The 13,777-nt window shown below is 50.7% G+C and overlaps 1 protein-coding gene and 1 long non-coding RNA gene across 14 annotated transcripts in view; one reads left to right on the top strand and one right to left on the bottom strand.

Annotated features, from left to right (window-relative positions):
• MX1 (MX dynamin like GTPase 1) overlaps positions 1 to 11,365 on the bottom strand; it is a 38,746-nt gene extending 27,381 nt beyond the window's left edge. For 2 of the 13 annotated variants that reach the window (XM_055105126.2, XM_008977598.6), the window contains exons 1-4: positions 5,348 to 5,487; positions 4,438 to 4,536; positions 3,875 to 3,986; positions 1,132 to 1,207 (exon numbers count right to left, since the gene is read on the bottom strand). The gene's annotated coding sequence lies outside the window, so the exon portion shown is untranslated. Of the gene's footprint in view, positions 1 to 1,131; positions 1,208 to 3,874; positions 3,987 to 4,437; positions 4,537 to 5,022; positions 5,113 to 5,347; positions 5,712 to 8,801; positions 8,958 to 9,621; positions 9,881 to 10,900; positions 11,038 to 11,292 lie in introns of those variants that run through there. The other 11 variants (XM_055105128.2, XM_055105129.2, XM_034947818.3 and 8 more) reach the window with 11 other exon arrangements.
• A 122-nt stretch (positions 11,366 to 11,487) lies between these two features.
• Positions 11,488 to 13,777, top strand: LOC134729727 (uncharacterized). Its single transcript, XR_010111096.1, has 3 exons — positions 11,488 to 11,832; positions 13,154 to 13,202; positions 13,531 to 13,777. It is a non-coding gene; the product is annotated as an uncharacterized LOC134729727 (long non-coding RNA).

Genomic DNA, 13,777 nt, shown 5'->3' with positions numbered 1-13,777 from the left:
CTTTGGGAGGCTGAGGCAGGTAGATCATGAGGTCAGGAGTTCAATACCATCCTGGCCAAGATGGTAAAACTTGTCTCTACTAAAAATACAAAAAAATTAGCCAGGCATGGTGGCTGGCACCTGTAATCCCAACTACTCGGGAGGCTGAGGCAAAGAATTGCTTGAACCTGGCAGGCAGAGGATGCAGTCAGCTGAGATCACGCCACTGCACCCCAGTCTGGGCAACAGAGCAAGACTCTGTCTCAAAAAAAAAAAAAAAATAGAATATGCCTCTGTTCCCCAAAATATTTTCTAAAACTATCTCCTGTCATAATTTTAGGTTGAACTTCAAAAACGTTTTCAGTATAAATTTGAATAGTTGCAAAGGATACAACTTCTGATGCAGTTGTAATACAATTAAAAAGTTTACATTTAAAGGCTGGGCGCAGTAGCTCACGCCTGTATCCCACCCAGCACTTTGGGAGACCAAGGTGAGTGGATCACCTGAGGTCAGGAGTTCGAAGCGAGCTTGGCCAACATAGTGAAACCCCATCTCTACTAAAGATACAAAAATTAGCTGGAAGTGGTGGTGTGTGTTTGTAGTCCCAGCTACTTGGGAGGCTGAGGCAGGAGAATCACTTGAACCTGGGAGGTGAAGGTTGCAGTGAGCCGAGATCGCACCACTGCACTCCAGCCTGGGCGACAGAGCGAGACCCCGTCTTAAAAACAACAACAAACAAAAACTTTACATTTAAAAATAAAATTGTTATAGAACTGTTTCCAATGTAGCCAAGAGAATCCAAATATTATGGTAATTTGATACCCAAACCTTTAGTTTAAAATATGTGTGAGCTCTAAATCTTTTATGCTCTTTCTTTTGATCATCAATTTCATATTTTCATTTTTACTCCCACAAATGGGGGAAATGAAATGTCATTCATTTTACTCTTGAAAGCATGTAACTGACTGCCTTATACTTGTCTGCATTACAAATACACATGTATGTATTTGAAATTCATTTTTAAAATGTTGTAGGACAAGTGCCTAAATATGAAATTTTACAGTGTCTAATAATCTTGGATAAAAGTAACTGAAAATCTTTCTCCTATGACTCAAAATAAATGTTACAGAAAATAGCATGCACCAACTTACCTCTAATATACGTTCCTTCAAATAAAAGTAATGTCAACAAGTTAAATGGTATCACAGAGCTGTTCTCCTGCACCTCCTTGAAATCAAGCAAAGTGTACAAGTAAGACCCAAACCCGCGGAACACCCGAGAGTACCCACCCACCCAGTCCCATTCCCAAGGCTGAGAACCGGGCAAGTGCAGGAGGGGTGTGCTCTGAAGCTGATTCTGACTTCCCAGAATCCTTTTCCTATGTTTTGACTATTTTAACTATTTTAACAGATGAATAAAGCACAGAGCTTTGCTGCAAATCTGCTGCCTGGATCAATAATATGTAAGGATGCTCTCCTTGCTTCCCCTCGCAGGAATCTCCCCCGAGAGCCATGTGATCTTTGTCAGTACCATGAGGGTTGAAGGGACAGGTTGTTAAAACAAAACTCATCACCCCTGCCTGTCACCCTGCTCTGTAACATATCTAGCTGCACACCTGAGCCAACGCCATTTCTCCATCACACTGGAGTTCACAGAAATGCCCATGTCAGGAAGGTTGGGAAGTGCTGCCATGGGTTCATGCTGCCTTGGCTAAAGAACACGTCCCCAACACCAATACTTAAAACTATCCTTTTCTGTCTCCCTTCCCCGGGTTTATACACTTCCAGGGAAGGCATCCTTGCTCGATTTGGAAGGGAAGAAAGGGATGTATTTCTTTTTTTTTTTTTTTTTTTGAGAGAGAGTCTCGCTTTGTCACCAGGCTGGAGAGCAGTGGCGCAATCTTGGCTCACTGCAACCTCCACCTCCCGGGTTCAAGCGATTATCCTGCCTCAGGCTCCCAAGTAGCTGGGACTACAGGTGCACGCCACCAGACCCAGCTAATTTTTTGTATTTATTTAGTAGAGATGGGGTCTCACAGTGTTAGCCAGGATGGTCTCAATTTCCTGACCTCGTAATCCGCCCACCTCTTTTGTCAGGTAGGATTGGGATGGTTATAAAAGGTAATCCATTGTAAACGGTACTTATGGAGTCTGACAATCTGGGAATTTATTCCCTAAAACTCTCATGCCTTTGGAAATACCTCATGTGCCCAGGGCATCCCAGGCTCGATATCAAAGACCAGCACTTCATCTGCCTCTCAGGAGTACCAGTCTTCTGGGCTATGGTTGCCTCAGTTGGCCTTTCTGCAGCCAGATAAGGAGCATCATTGAGACCAGGACTTGTACCACATGACCACAGGTTCCACTCAATCAGCTGAAACAGGACTTGGTGAGTAGATTCCCTTCCCTAATTTGCTTCATAAAATGAGATTCTCTGAAAGCTAAACCTTATGGGTTTTGTCTGTAAACCATAAACATTTGTACCTTTCCCTGATCATTTGGAACATCAGTTTGGATTTCAGGGGCAGGGCAATCTCGGGAGTTCAAACCGGTTTCTTACTCCTCCATGGAACTTGGCATCCAGCTGCAGTCTTCAAACTGAACTGAGTGCAGGCAGCAGTTCCGGCCTTGGAAGAGCCAAGAGGTGGCGACTCCTAGCTCTCCATCCCAAATTGCTCCTAAAATGTCTTGGCTGCACCCTGTGTTTGGAGAGGAGGCTGCAGGGTTCCAGCCCTCCATCCATTCGCTACTGCACAGCCCCACTGGTCAGAGCCTGAGATGTTAGGTGGGCATGGATGGGGATATGCACCAGGCTCTTCTCACATCCTGAGCAACGGCCCCTGTGCAGGGGCTTCCTTCCGTCCCTGCCCAGGGCAGGTTTGTGCCCATGATATATAATAATGACTTGTGACCCTAATGTCTCAAAATGGAGGCACTCATTAGGTAGCATTAAGCCCATAGTAAGTTTCTTTCTTTAGAAACAATAAACATACGTGTCTCTCACTTTCGCTTATAGTAAAGGGGTTTTTCTTCAAAGTGGTAAGCATGTGTGTGGTAGACTAAGGGGATGAGGGAACACTTGCTGTGGCCCAATGTCACCAGAGACTCCAGTGGATAAGGACCCAGTGGCACGCACACCTGTGGAGGATCGCAAAAGCGACAAGGGACTGGCAGTGTCTGAAGCATTTTCGGAACCTTGGCAGTGAGATTTCTGAAAGCTTCTTCCTGACTTTGGCAGCTGGGCAGCCGAGGATGAGGCCCCTGGAGGAACAGATTTCCCTCCACCACCCAGCACTAGAGCGGGACTTCTGGACTCCCTGGAGTGGCTGTCAGTGGGCTGGCCTCCAGAGCCTCCACTGTGGGTCCTTACCCTAATCACGCCCTTTAATCATTGTACTGTGAATGTCTGCTCAATTGTGTGTGTGAAGCTCTCACAATAAATCCTGAATTTGAGAATCACTCATTGCCTGCTGGGTCATCCTGAAACCTTTTGGGAAAGTGAAAGTTAGTGCACAGGTGGAGGAAACCTGGTTAACATAACAACTAAAATGAACCTGACTGGGTGCAGTGGCTCGTGCCTGTAATCCCAGTACTTTGAGAAATCAAGGCGGGTGGATCACTTGAGGCCAGGAGTTTGAAACCAGCCTGGCCAATATGGTGAAATGCTGTCTCTACTAAACACATACAAATTAGCCAGGTGTGGTGATGTGTGCCTGTAATCCCAGCTACTCAGGAGACTGAGGCACCAGAATCGCTTGAACCTGGGAGGCGGGGGTTGCAGTGAGCTGAGATGGCGCCACTGCACTCCAGCCTGGGCGACAGAGTGAGATCTTGTCTCAAAAAAAAGAAAGAAAGAAAAGAAAGAACCCAACGGCCCACTTCATTTCTGCCTTACCTTGGAATGGTGGCTGGATGGCGGCGTTCTTCACTCCAGCTTTCAGGGAGTGGGAGTTTTCCTGTAGCCTCCGACCCAGAACTGATCTCCTAGCAGTGTGGCCACAGAATTCCTGCAGTGAGGGTAAAGGTGGCATCCAGGGTTGTCAGGGGGGTTCTCTCCTTGTGGTGAAGCTTCCTCAGCTCAGACCCCATAGAGGAGCAGGGATGGGAGGTAGGATTCAGCCCCCTTCCTCTCCCAAAACCCCTAATAAGGACCACCTACTGCCTACGTTCTAGGAAATGCCTAAGATGGAAGAGGCTACGCTTTCCCAACATAATCCAGTCTAGTTTTTTCTTTTTTTATATACTTTTAAGTTCTGGGGTATATGTGCAGAACGTGCAGGTTTGTTACATAGGTATACATGTGCCAATTCAGCCTAGTTTTAAAACTAACTCTTGCAGGACTGACATTCACCTTTTCTTCTGAAAGCGTTTTCCCCCCCAAACCCTGCTGGCATTTAAATTTGTTATGAATAAAAGAGAGAACATCTTGCCCTTTAGACCAAATGCACTGCTACCTACCAAAGCCCCTGAGCTGGGTGAGCAGGTGGGCGGCAAGGGCGCGAGGGAGGCGTGTCCACCGTGACACTGGGATTCCTGGCCGGCAACTGCGGTCCAAGGCTGAAAGATGACACAGCCATTTTAGGAGCCCTTTGGGACTGACACCGGTGGTGGAGGTAGAGGCGTGGTTAGCATCACTGGACTCTACTTCCCAGTAACAAACGTGATTTAAAATTTAACCAAATAACTTGGGCCATCCCAATTGCCCAGCTCGGCAGTCACCCGCTGTGAGTGTTGGTGGGATGGGAGCGCAGGTCTCAGCTGTGCCCGGGCTCCTTCTGCCACCCCCGGGACTGTCCTGCCTCCCTTCGTCCACCGCACCCACTCCACGATCCCGGCCAACTACGATGGACCCCGAGGGTGCGTCAGCCCCACGCGCCGGGGAGGCCCCAGGCATGGCATCCACTGGGGCGGTGGGGGGGGGAACAGCGGGCAGGGGTCTTCCCGCGCATGCCCCATCTCGGCCCAGCTCGGAACCCCCTTTATTCAGCAGGATCGGCGAGAACTCCTTGAACCTTCCCTCCCCAGCGACCTCCGCAGTCTGACTTGGGTTTGCTTTCGCGCGTTCCCAGGAAATAGAAGTCGACGGAAAGCAGTGGTCGGCGTTCGGGTGGGCTCGTGGCCCGCGCAGCCGTGGATCTGAAACTTTCCCGGCGCCCTTCCCCGCTTACTAGAGTCCCTCGGAGACCTCCCCGGAGCCCCGTCCCCCACCCCTTCCCAACCTCTCCTGCAGGAAGGCCGCGGGTTAGGGGGATGTTTCTGATGAGTCATCAGGAGCCCGGGCAGCCTGGTGGGAACCAGAATCAGGCGTGCTCCGAGCCCGCCCATCAGCGCCCTTGCTATAATTATGATTATTATTATTGTTAGTTACTAGCAGCCGAGAAGGTGCCCCCGCCGTGCCCGTGCTCCGGAGCGCTAGTCTCCGCCACGAACGCCGCTCTCCCAATGCCCTTCTCCGCGCTCCTAACGCGGTTACTGGGCGCTGCCCCCAGAAGCGACACTCACCGGTCCCTGCGCAGTGCGGGAGTGCGGCCTCCGCTCTCGCTTCGCCTCTTTCACCCCGCGCCCAGCCCCGCCCCGCGCCGCGAAGAAATGAAACTCACAGACCCTGTGCTGAGGGCGGCTCCGGGCGCAGAAACGAAACCTAGCTCCCGGCCCCGCACCTGCAGCACTTGCCTCGCGGGAACTCGCGGGAGACGCAGGTTCTCGGGCCCGAACCCAGGCCTGCTGAATCAGAAGCTCGTTTCATCAGGCCCGTCTGAGGATCAAGGTGCTCCGGAGGCTCCCTAATGGCCCGGAGTCATCCAAGCCTGCACGTATCCTTGAACCTAGGCATGCCCTTCCCCCCGTCGGTTTTGAAAACAGATGCATTGGTAATTGGGGGTCTTCAGTTCCCTCCCAGGGCTCACTGGGATGATCCCAGCACCAGCAGGGACTCCCAGGCATTGTGTGCCAATGGCTGCAGAGCCCCTCTCGTCCCGAACTCCGTCCAGCACTCCCACCCCTAACCAGGCACACCCATACCATCTTCCTCCTTTCCCGTTTCCCCTTGCCCACTTCTAGGCCTCCCTGGAGTCTGGCTCATCTGGTCTCTCCAGGGTGGAAACGGGTGTGTGGAAGGAAAATAAAATAAAATAAATAAAATAGTAATAATAAAGCTTAAAATAATAAACATAACATAGGTAATAGTTGTCAGGCCAGGCCATCGCATCCCCTGTGACTTGCAGGTATACATCCAGATGGCCTAAAGTAACTGAAGATCCACAAAAGAAGTAAAAACAGCCTTAACTGATGACATTCCACCATTGTGATTTGTTCCTGCCCCACCCTAACTGATCAATGTACTTTGTAATCTCCCCCACCCTTAAGAAGGTTATTTGTAATTCTCCCCACCCTTGAGAATGTACTTTGTGAGATTCACCCCTGCCCACCAGAGAACAACACCCTTTGACTGTAATTTTCCATTACCTTCCCAAATCCTATAAAACGGCCCCACCCCTATCTCCCTTCGCTGACTCTTTTTGGACTCAGCCTGCCTGCACCCAGGTGAAATACACAGCCATGTTGCTCACACAAAGCCTGTTTGGTGGGCTCTTCACATGGACGCACATGAAAATAGTTAACATTTAGTATAAGCTATTTAGAAGTAACACATAGGCTAAAATTTTAAGCAGCCCCTCCCAGCATTGTAACAAGTTGCAGATGCAAGCTTATCTCAAAAGCTTATCACCTGCCTCCGGACCCCAGCCTCCAACCCTAGTCCAGCTTGGAGGATGACTAGTCAATATAACTGAATTGCCAGTTTCCTCAGAATTGTCACGGGTTAAGTAATTTACTGTCTTTGTCTGAAACCTGTATCCTACCTTGTTTTTCCCATCTCAAACGACATATAAGCTAGCTGCTTTCTTTGTTGGGGTTGGCAGCCATTTTGGGCATGAGCCTGCTGTTGGCCCGAATTAAAAGTTCTGTTTTGGTCTCCAAAGGTCTCTTTGTCTTCCTTGGCTAGAGTTTTACTGCAAAGGTGAAAGGGGTTGGGGAGGGCTGAGTCAAGCAGACCCATGGGTGGTCCTCCCTTTGGGAGCTCCCATTCTCGGCTAACTGGCTGTGAGTAGGAGATGGCATTTCCCTTTGGGAGCGGTTGGCACCCCACCTCCATTCTCCTTAGCTCAGCTCACAGTCCCTTACAAGCCCCTGCTAAAGACTTCCATGATTAGGAAGGGTCACCCCCAACCAACCTCAAGGCCCAGAACCTGCCCCAGCTTTAGGTCCTGGGCTCAGGGGAAACCTGGATGGAATCAAATTCAATACTGCTGCACCTACAAGAGAGGGAGGAGCCCCCCAGCCCGCTCCCTGTGCTGAAATCTATTTTGCTTTGCAGGATCCACTCCTAGGGCTGGGCAACCCCATCCAAGGGGTTCTTCATCCAAGGGGTTCATCCAAGGGGAACACAAGTTCTCCCAGGAATTAGCAATGACCTCACTTCAACACACACACACACACACACACACACTCAACCCCTCTTGGCCTTTTACTTCCTAGTCAAGAACCCAGGCAACAGCACATCCTGGGGGGCTGTGAGCAGGCTGGGCTGATGCTTTCTGAAGCAGGAACAGTGCCTTGGGAACGCAGGGTAGGTGTGAGCAGAGCTGGCACTCATGTGAACAGAGACTTCACTCTGGGTGATGCTGCTGCTGTTTCCAACAGCGGGAGGCTTCCCTAAGGGCCCTTGTTCACGAACAAAATCAGAAACAGCTGCAGGCAACTGATAACCAGATAGAGGCACAGCCTCAGCCAGGGCAGGACTCGGAAGGGCAGTGAGGCGCCCTGCCCAGGAAACACAGCACACACAGCTCACTCCCAGTGGGTGCAATGCCTCCTTAAGTTTTAACACCCTAGGCACTTCCCTTGTCCACCGCAGTCCCTCCCTGGCCTTAGATTTTGGTGCTTCATTGCCTCTAATATGCATAGGATATGGCAGGGCCTTAGGGAGTATAGGTGGTTGTTTTGGGGTGTAATTCAGCAGTCAGTCATACAATAATAGCTCATGTCTACTGAGCATGTAGGATGTGTTAGGTGTCAGTGAGAGACAGGACTAGCTGGATTTCCTAGGCCGACTAAGAATCGCTAAGCCTAGCTGGGAAGGTGACCACATCCACCTTTAAACACAGGGCTTGCAACTTAGCTCACACCCAACCAATCAGGTAGTAAAGAGAGCTCACTAAAATACTAATTAGGCAAAAACAGGAAGTAAAGAAATAGCCAATCATCTATTGCCTGAGAGCACAGGGGGAGGGACAGTGATGGAGATAGAAACCCAGGCATTCGAGCCAGCAATGGCAACCCCCTTTGGGTTCCCTCCCTTTGTATGGGACGTCTGTTTTCACTCTGTTAAATCTTGCAACTGCACACTCTTCTGGTCCGTGTTTGTTATGGCTGGAGCTGAGCTTTCGCTTGCCATCCACCACTGCCATTTGCTGTCTGCTGCTGTTTGCCGCCATCACAGGCCCGCCACTGATTTCCAGCCCTCTGGATCCGGCAGGGCGTCTGCTGTGCTCCTGATCCAGCGAGGCACCCATTGCCGCTCCCAGTCGGGCTAAAGGCTCGCCATTGTTCCCGCATGTCTAAGTGCCTGGGTTCGTCCTAATGAGAACATTCACCACATGCCCCAAGATTCCATTCCTTGGAATCTGTGAGGCCAAGAACCCCAGGTCAGAGAACAAGAGGCTTGCCGCCATCTTGGAAGTGGCCCGCCACCCTCTTGGGAGCTCTAAAAACAAGGACCGCTCGGTAACATCAGCTAGAGGGACTCGTGTGCAATCACTCACCTTAACAACCACCCTCCCAGAGGAGTAGGATTATCACACCATGTTCTCCATGAGAAGACCGAGGCCTAAGGAGCTGGGTTCCATATTGGTAGAGCTATGGTTCCAATCCAGGTGATCATTCTCCAAACCTGCGCTCTTCAGCACCTCCTCGCTATGCTGAAATCAAGAGGCAGCTTCTGTACTTAAGAAGCTCACAACCTCCCACCTGAATTGCAGAGGATGTGTGCTCTATTAAACGAACAGCAGTTACTCTCTTTTTTTTTTTTTCCTACCAGATAAGTTTCACTCTTATACTCTGAGAATGGCCCTCTCTTCTTCCAGGCAACTTCTGATCCAGTCTCAGTTCCCCCATTGCCGTCCCTGAACTCAGGACCCAGGTCACACTCAGAGGCTTTGTTGATGCCTGTCCCTCTGCCAGGCTGCCCTCTGTCCACAGGCTCAAAGGGAAATTCATCTCCCCTGCCTGAAGTAAAGGAGTAAGACAATGGCTACTCCACAGAGCAACCCTGAGGGCTGCTGGTTGCCCATTTTTGTGGTTATTCTTGATGATATGCTAAACACGGGGTGGATTATTCATGCCTCCCCGTTTTAGACCATACATATAGGGTAACTTCCTGACATTGCTATGGCATTTGTAAACTGTCATGCGCTGGTGGGAATGTAAAAATGAGGACAACCACAGGTCACTCTCATGGCCATCTTGGTTGTGGTGAGTTTTAACCAGCTTCTTTCTTGCAACCTGTTTTATGAGCAAGGTCTTGATGACCTTTATGACCTTGTGCTGACCTCCTATCTCACCCTGTGACTTAGAATGCCTTACCCCTCTGGGAATGCAGCCCAGTAGGTATCAGCCTCGTTTTACCAGCTCCTATTTAAGATGGAGTTGCTGTGGCATGCACCCGGTGTGGAGTTGCTCTGGGTGTGCCTCTGACAACAGGGTTCTGTTTGGGAAAAAGAATGGCAGCGTTGATGGCTCAGTTCCCAGGCTCAATGTTTCCCTTGGCATAAGGAGTTTGGGGGTCCCGAGATATTTTCTTTTGCACACCTGTCCCCCTCCAGGCCCAGGTGGACTTAGGTGCCTGTGGGGAAAAGCAAGAGAGATCAGATTGTTACTGTGTCTGTGTAGAAAGAAGTAGACATAGGAGACTCCATTTTGTTCTGTACTAAGAAAAATTCTTCTGCCTTGGGGTGCTGTTAATCTATAACCTTACCCCCAACCCCATGCTCTCTGAAACATGTGCTGTGTCCACTCAGGGTTAAATGGATTAAGGGCGGTGCAAGATGTGCTTTGTTAAACAGATGCTTGAAGGCAGCATGCTCCTTAAGAGTCATCACCACTCCCTAATCTCAAGTACCCAGGGACACAAACACTGCGGAAGGCCGCAGGGACCTCTGCCTAGGAAAGCCAGGTATTGTCCAAGGTTTCTCCCCATGGGATAGTCTGAAATATGGCTTCATGGGAAGGGAAAGACCTGACCGTCCCCCAGCCCGACACCCGTAAAGGGTCTGTGCTGAGGAGGATTAGTATAAGAGGAAGGCATGCCTCTTGCAGTTGAGACAAGAGGAAGGCATCTGTCTCCTGCCCGTCCCTGGGCAATGGAATGTCTCGGTATAAAACCCGATTGTACGTTCTATCTACTGAGATAGGGAAAAACTGCCTTAGGGCTGGAGGTGGGACATGCAGGCAGCAATACTGCTTTGTAAAGCATTGAGACGTTTATGTGGATGCACATCTAAAAGCACAGCACTTGATTCTTTACCCTGTCTATGATGCAAAGACCTTTGTTCACGTGTTTGTCTGCTGACCCTCTCCCCACTATTGTCTTGTGACCCTGACACATCCCCCTCTCGGAGAAACACCCACGAATGATCAATAAATACTAAGGGAACTCAGAGGCTGGCGGGATCCTCCATATGCTGAACGCTGGTTCCCCGGGTCCCCTTATTTCTTTCTCTATACTTTGTCTCTGTGTCTTTTTCTTTTCCAAGTCTCTCCTTCCACCTAACGAGAAACACCCACAGGTGTGGAGGGGCAACCCACCCCTTCAGGTGCCTGACACCACAGGCTCCTGGGCGGGCAGGGCCCAGTGGAGCCTGACCTTGTGGCACTGGCCTGGCCTCTGCTACCAGGCTGAGGACCGGGTCAACCGGCAACCCCAGGCCCACGCTGGGTGCCGCTGCACTTGGGATCCCGGCACAGCGTGGTTCGGTGCTTCTGGAATGAATGGGGAATCGGAAGGCCGGCCCTGGTCCTGCAAACGCGGGCCTCAGGGTCCTGCACTGGGCTTACTTCTCCCTGCGCTCTCCGCCCCCACCGCGAATTTCCCGGACAATTCAGTTTCGGTTTCATTTCTGCTCCCTGGTTTCCAGAAAGGAAAAGTCAAATTGCATGACTTCAGACTTCAGAATCCAGGGGGCGGGGAAGGGGGCGGGGAAGGGGGGGGCAGGGAAGAAGGGGGCGGTGCCACGACGAGGGGGCGGTGTTACTCACATACACCGCTAGCACCTCCCCCAGCCTGGACCCGGTTCTGCTGGGCCGGGGAGGCGGGTGGTCGCGGAACGGCGGAGCATCCCACAACCTGCCCATCCTCCCGGCTGCATTTCCTGCAAGTCCGTCCGCCTGCCCGCGCCCCCGCCCGCGCCCGCGCCCCCGCCCCCGCCCTTGCCCGCTTTGTCCTGCCTGGGCGCCAGTAAAGGGACTGGTTTCCTTTGCCTCGTTTCGTTTCCTCTTCTGTGCGTGCGGTATAGACCCGTGCTTCTCAAAGGGTGGTTCCTGGAACAGCAGCATTGGCTTCACCTGGGAAATTATTAGAAATGAACGGTCCGGGGCCATCCCAAGACCCCTGCATTACCACCTGTATTTTAAGGGCCTTCCTCAGGTGATCCCTTGGCAACTGGGCACGAGACTGCTGGCGTCTGACGTGGTCGCTCTTGGTCCTCAAGGTCAAGGCCAGACTTTTCCTTCATGTCTGTCTGGGGCCCACCAGAGAGCCCTGCGGAGAGGAGCAGAAGCTGAAATCCTTTGATACTGGTGAGCTTTGGAGAGCCGAGCTGGGGGCTGCAGGACCTGGGTTCAGGCATTGTGTACAGGTGGACCAGCCACTGAAGGAAAGCAAAATAGTTTACCCCCAAAATCTTTTTTTTTTTTTTTTGAGATGGAGTCTCACTCTTGTCATCCAGGCTGGAGTGCAGTGGGGCAATCTCGGCTCACTGCAACATTTACCTCCTGGGTTCAAGCGATTCTCCTGCCTCAGCCTCCTGAGTAGCTGGGACTACAGGCATGCGCCACCAAGCCCGGCTAGTTTTTGTATTTTTAGTAGATACAAGGTTTCACCATGTTGGCCAGGCTGGTCTTGAACTCCAGACTTCAGGTGATCCACACGCCTCGGCCTCCTAAAGTGCTGGGATTACAGGCATGAGCCACCGTGCCGGGCCCAAAATCTATTTCTTTCGCATACTTTGAGATGGCTGCTCAGAAAGCCAGCCCACAGAAGCACCCTGTGGAACTGTCTTACCTGGGGAAGGCTTGCATCTTAGAGGGTCTGCACTGAGGCGGTCAGGCTTGCTTGCTTTTCTTTCCCTTGTCCAGATCTAGGAAGGGAGAACTGAAAGCCTGACACCTTTAAAGATCTGATAGAGGCCAGGTGCAGTGGCTCACACCTGGAATCCCAGCACTTTGGGAGGCCGAGGTGGGCAGATCACGAGGTCAGGAGTTTGAGACCAGTCTGGCCAACATAGTGAAACCCCGTCTCTACTAAAAATACAAAAAATTAGCCAGGTGTGCACCCATAATCCCAGCTACTCAGGAGGCTGAGGCAGGAGAATCGCATGAACCAGGGAGGCAGAGGCTGCAGTGAGCTGAGATCGCACCATTGCACTCAAGCCTGGGTGACAGTGCGAGACTCCGTCTCAAAAAAAAAAAAAAAAAAAAAAAAAAAAAAGAAAAGAAAAAGTTCTGATGGAAACAGTCACCATCTATTCTCCCTGAGGGCTGCTGCTCCCTGGTAGGTTTCTCCTAGGTAACAAGACCACCTTTGCCAGCCTCTCTCATAGACTGTTTTGCCACAATCCAAGCCCCCATTCTTTTTGTTTGTTTTGTTTTGTTTTAAGGATTTTTAAAAAAACTTATTTCAGGTTCAGGGGCACATATGAAGGTTTGTTACATCGGTAAACTCGTGTAAGCAGGTTTGTTATACATATTATTTCATCAGCCAGGTATAAATCGCTCCTCTTCCCACTCCCACCTTCCACCCTCAAGCAGACCGCAGTGTCTGCTATTCCCTTCGTGTTCATAAGTTCTCATTTCGCTCCCACTTCTAAGTGAGACTGTGTCTGGAATTTGTTCCTTCCAGTGGGTTCGTGGTCTCGCTGACTTCAAGAATGGAGCCGCGGACCTTCGTGGTGAGTGTTATAGCTCTTAAAGATGGCACAGACCCAAAGAGTGAGTAGCAGCAAGATTTGTTGTGAACAGCAAAAGAACAAAGCTTCCACAGCATGGAAGGGAACCCAGTGGGTTGCCGCTGCTGGCTAGGGAGTGGCCAGCTTTTATTCCCTTATTTGTCCCTGCCCATGTCCTGCTGATTGCTTCGTTTTACAGAGTGCTGATTGGTCCATTTTACAGAGCACTGATTAATCCATTTTACAAACTTCTAGCTAGCTACAGAGCGCCGATTGGTGCATTTTATTTTTACAAAACACTGATTGGTGCATTTTACAAACCTCTTGTAAGACAGAAAAGTTCTCCAAGTCCCCACTCAACTCAGGAGGTCCAGCTGGATTCACCTCTCAAGACCACGCGGTATTTGGTTTTCTGTTCCTGCCTTACTTTCAAGCTACCATTCTTTCTCTAACCTCAAGATGGTGTGTAAGCTTCTGCACCCCATGGCTGGATATGTGGGTGGCGGGGCAAGGTGGAGATAATGGATCCGTGGTTCTCCCCTGTGAGCACGTCAGTAAATGGTATGCCTTTTCTCCAA

The sequence above is a fragment of the Pan paniscus genome, chromosome 22 (assembly GCF_029289425.2).
Source record: "Pan paniscus chromosome 22, NHGRI_mPanPan1-v2.0_pri, whole genome shotgun sequence".
Lineage (NCBI taxonomy): Eukaryota > Metazoa > Chordata > Mammalia > Primates > Hominidae > Pan > Pan paniscus.
Note: the sequence above shows the minus strand (reverse complement) of the source record. Positions and strands in the feature narration are given on the sequence as shown.